This window comes from Rattus norvegicus, chromosome 11 (genome assembly GCF_036323735.1).
Source record: "Rattus norvegicus strain BN/NHsdMcwi chromosome 11, GRCr8, whole genome shotgun sequence".
NCBI classification, from domain to species: Eukaryota; Metazoa; Chordata; class Mammalia; order Rodentia; family Muridae; genus Rattus; species Rattus norvegicus.
In genome coordinates this window covers 83,018,977-83,023,433 of record NC_086029.1, presented here as the reverse complement: position 1 = coordinate 83,023,433, position 4,457 = coordinate 83,018,977, and the positions used below count along the sequence as shown (strand labels likewise).

Genomic DNA, 4,457 nt, shown 5'->3' with positions numbered 1-4,457 from the left:
CTACCAGTGGGAGCAGTGACTGTCTCTGACCCTTTTGCCTGCTCTTGGGACATTCGACCTCCTATTGGGATGCCTTGATAAGCAATCCTGCCTAGTCTTGTTTATGACCATCTTGTCCTATGTTCTTAGGCTGTTATTTCTGGGAGGCCTGCTCATTTCAGAAGAGGCAGCAGGGGAGGGTGGGAGGAGGGAAAGAGTGGTCTGGATGCATTGTACAAGAGAAGCATAAATTGGGGAGAAAAAGGAGGTGTGGTCTTGTTGAAGGAAGTGTGTCACAGGGATGGGCTTTGAAGTTTCAGATGCTCGAGCCAGGCCCAGTGTCACTCTCTCTCTTCCTGCTGTCTGCAGATCCGGATATAGAACCGTCAGCTACCTCTGCAGCACCATGTCTGCCTGCGTGCCTCCATGCTTCCTGCCACAGTGGCAGTGGAGTGACGGAGTAAGCATCTGAGCTCTAAGCCAGCCCCCAATTCAATGTTTTCCTTTATAAGAGTTACAGTGATCATAGTGTCTCTTCACAGGACTAGAACACTAAGAAGAGGCCACACTTCCTAATCTTTTTAAATAGCGCCATTCCCTAGTGACTAAGCATTCAAATAAATGAGCCTATGGGAGGGAGGGGGGGCTCTTATTCAAACTACCACAGCATTCCGCGTTTTCTTCTGGCTCTGACGCCGCCAGACTTGCACATGGTATGCAGACATACATGCATGTAAAACACTCATACACGTAAAAATAAAAAGTCTTTGAAAAATTTAAAAGGGTTAGGTGTGGCAGAGCACTCCAATCCCAACATTCGGGAGGCAAAGGCAGATGGCGTTCAAGGCCAGCCTGTCTACACTGTGAGTTCTAAGATAGCCAGGGACACATAGAAAGACCCTGTCCCAAACACAAAACAAACAAATAAAATAATTTTTTTTTTAAAATCTAAGAATAAGAAGTTTAAAAGAGTAATATAGAGGAATCATTAATAGTACGCCAAGACACGAGGCTTGTTTCCATCTTTGTTTGGAACAAGGAGAAGACAAAAAGTGGCCGTGATTCCCCTCAACAGATGAAAGCCCTCATAGCAGCATGTTGGATGGAAGAGAACACATTTTTGAATTCCAGTTCTTCAGACAGCCCGCCACCGGAAGCCCAGCTCTCGTGCTAAATCCGCGGCCTTGAGCATGTTCCTGGAAGAGCAGGCAGTGTCATCACAGGGACGTTTGGGTATGTATTTGTCCTGAGTGGACACCAAATGCTTGTCCTTCCTTCCTTCCTTCCTTCCTTCTGAGGTGCTGGGGATGGCAAGCAAGAGTTGGTGTCTGCCGAGCAGACGCTGTAGCGCCGAGCTCTGTATCCAGTTCCATACTCTATGTTCTAACGTCTACTGCGTTGTTTATGGTGTGTGTCAGCTGTGGGGGCGACACTGAAGCAGACCCCATGTGTGAAGCACATACTCTGCTACTGAACTAGCTAAAGCCTCCGTCCCTTGCTTTTGCAGTTTTCAAATGAAATCTGGTGTTTCCAAATGTCCAGGTAATAGCGTGGGAGGGGGACGGTTTTGCTGCATCGCATATGCTCCTGACACTTTATTGTACACACAGAGCGGGATGTGATGGAAGGTAAGCCCCTCCCCCGCCACACACACACACACACACACACACACACACACACACACACGCACGCACGCACACATGCACACATACACACATGCATACACACACACGCACACACATGCACACATACACACACGCATACACACACACACACACACACACACACACACACGCACGCACGCACGCACACACAAACTGCTACAGATCCCAGCAGGGCTCAAGCCTTAGACTTGGAGCTTCTTTTCTCAGCTGCCAGAGACCACCACCGCAGTCAGTGTGGACGCTTCCAAATCATTGTTCCGTTCTCTTGCCTCTGAATCCTTAGGCTGCTTGTGTGTATGAGCATGTAGAAGTAACCTGTCTTTTTTTCATGTGAAGAACTTGCTTCTACTAGATAAAGCCAAGCTCTTCACTTTCTGGATTAAAATTTAAAATGCACTAGTTCTTTTCTTTATCAACAAGGATAAAGTCAAAGTGCTGCCTATTAGGGAACACTGAACTTGGTCCACCCAACCCCCTGCCAACAATGACCTGGAAACGCCTCCTTCCTTAATCTCTCAAGACAAAGTGCCTACTTACTGCTGTCCTCCCTTTAAATGTGTTCAGAGTCCCCTAAGAAAGGGCCTTTAAAAAAAAAGTTTCAGCTCACCAGAGAAAAAAAACACTCATTTAAAAACATTCTAATATTGACATTTCTAATGTTGACCTTACCAAAATGCATACTTGCCAAAATACTTTGAGTCCCAAGCCACACATCTGGAAAAACAGATGTGTGCGCACTGGGATGTAGTGGGAAGGGAGATGTTTCTAGTTAGTGACAACAGAGCACACAGAGTAAACTGTTAGAGAAAATGTGGTCATAAGTGCAGGGCTCACCCTATCAACCTCCATGCCTCCAAGTGTCCTGAATCTCCTCACTCGTACCTTCCTCAAAGCTGGCCACACTGGAGCTGCAATGGCATCAGCCTGAAATGGCCCCTATAGGCTCATGCTTTGGACATTTGGTCCCTATCTGGTGGCTGTGTTTTGGGAGGCTGTGAAACCTATAAGAGGTAAGGCCTGGCTGGTGTGTGTGTGTGTGTGTGTGTGTGTGTGTGTGTGTGTGTGTGTGTGTGTTGGGCACTTTGAAGGTTATATCCCAGCTCTGCTCCCAGCATGTTCTTGGATTCCCCCTCTGCAATTGGTTTCCACCTCTGTGAACTCCGCCATGCATTTCCCACCGTAATGGGCAGCATAGCCTTGAGCCAAAATAAACCCCTTTGTCTCAAAGGTTTCTGGCAGGTATTTGACCAGAATGACAAGGAAAGTACTAGATTCAAACAATACAAGTTCATCCTGGCTTCTCTGGTCCCTGTACCACAGCTTTGGGGCCTCATAATCATACTCCTGGTTCTCTCACCTTTCTCTGGGAACTGGAAGATGTATGTGAGGGAAATTAACAGGCAACACAGGGTTAGTGGTGTGGCTGCCCCAAATAAACAGGTGTGTGGCACTGTTGGCACTAAACTGCAAATGATGCGCCAGCAGCACCCCTCCTCCATGCTGGGTACAGGATGAGCAGTTCAGCAGAGGTGACTGCAGAATGCGGGAGCCTCCCCTTTCTGACGGACATTGCAACTTCTTTTCCTTTCCAGATGATTCCATGATTGGCAGCTGAAGACACAACGAGCTTGCAGGACAAGAAGCAGAACAGGTTCCCTGAAGCAGTGTTTCTCACACTTGTGAAACCAGGGTTTGTGGCCAGAAGTGCACATCCCGGTGACCCACGAGAGAGGAAGCAGTAGACACATATTGGTGAGGTAGTCAGGGGCATTGCCAATGAGCGGTGGGCAGCTTGTCAACTGCGTGACTCTCAGAGGCAGTGCGGTAGGCGGCACTATGGAGATCACCAATTCACACCTCCTCATCCCTCCTCCTACTCCCTGGCTTTGGAAACACTAAGTACTTTGGGATCTGGAGTCGCCTCCCGCAGCTGCTGAGCTGTGTGGCTGTGCTGTGCCAGTTATCCCCACCCCCCTAACCCCCCCCCCCATGGCTAACCCTTGAGGAATGGTTTTAGTCTCTTCACTCACTGTAGCCCTGGAAAGACATCTGACCACAATGCCCAAATGGGGAAGATTTCCTTTAACTTCCTCGTAACTTCACAGAAAGGCAAGAATGTCAGAGATCCTGGAAAAGGCTCACCCCGTGACCAACCAGCTTGCAGGACAAGAAGCAGAGCGAGTTCCCTCAAGCAGTGTTTCTCACACTTGTGAAACCAGAACTTCTGGTCAGAAATGCGCATCCTGGTGACCCAAGGGAGAGGGTGCAGCGTATGCTCATGCGCAAGGATAAATGTGAGCTTGAAAAAAACGGGACAGGAATGTCAGAGGCATGACTTTCCCTTTCCAAAGCATGCATTCTGTTTTCTATTATTGCTTTTGCAAAGCTGTTTTTGACCTATCAAGTTGGTCTGTGGCCCATTAATGAGTCACAACCTGTAGTTTTTAAAGCGCCATTCACAGCAGCAAAAACTCGTTGTGTTCTTCGACACAGAACCATCGGTCCTCTAGCTGTGTAGTGAAACTTTCTGAAAATAGGACTAATCATTCTTTATTCAAAGACGAACTCGTAGTCTTTGCAAAGCTCTTTTCAGGCACCAATTATTTTTCCCTCCTTGTCATTCTCTGGTCTGAAACTATATTAAGACTTTAAAATGAAAGCTCAGCGCTCTGGGTCTGGGGGCAGGATTGGGAATTTGAAACCAGCCTTGGCTTCAGAGCAGAACCCTGTCTCAAAAACCAACAACACACACACATACACACACACACACAAACACACACACGCACGGACACACACACCACATGCACACCTCAC

General features: G+C 47.8%; 1 long non-coding RNA gene across 1 annotated transcript; it reads left to right on the top strand.

Annotated features, from left to right (window-relative positions):
* The first annotated feature begins 641 nt into the window (after positions 1-641).
* On the top strand, positions 642-4,043 carry LOC134481096 (uncharacterized). Its single transcript, XR_010056318.1, has 2 exons — positions 642-1,212; positions 3,236-4,043. It is a non-coding gene; the product is annotated as an uncharacterized LOC134481096 (long non-coding RNA).
* The last annotated feature ends 414 nt before the right edge of the window (positions 4,044-4,457 follow it).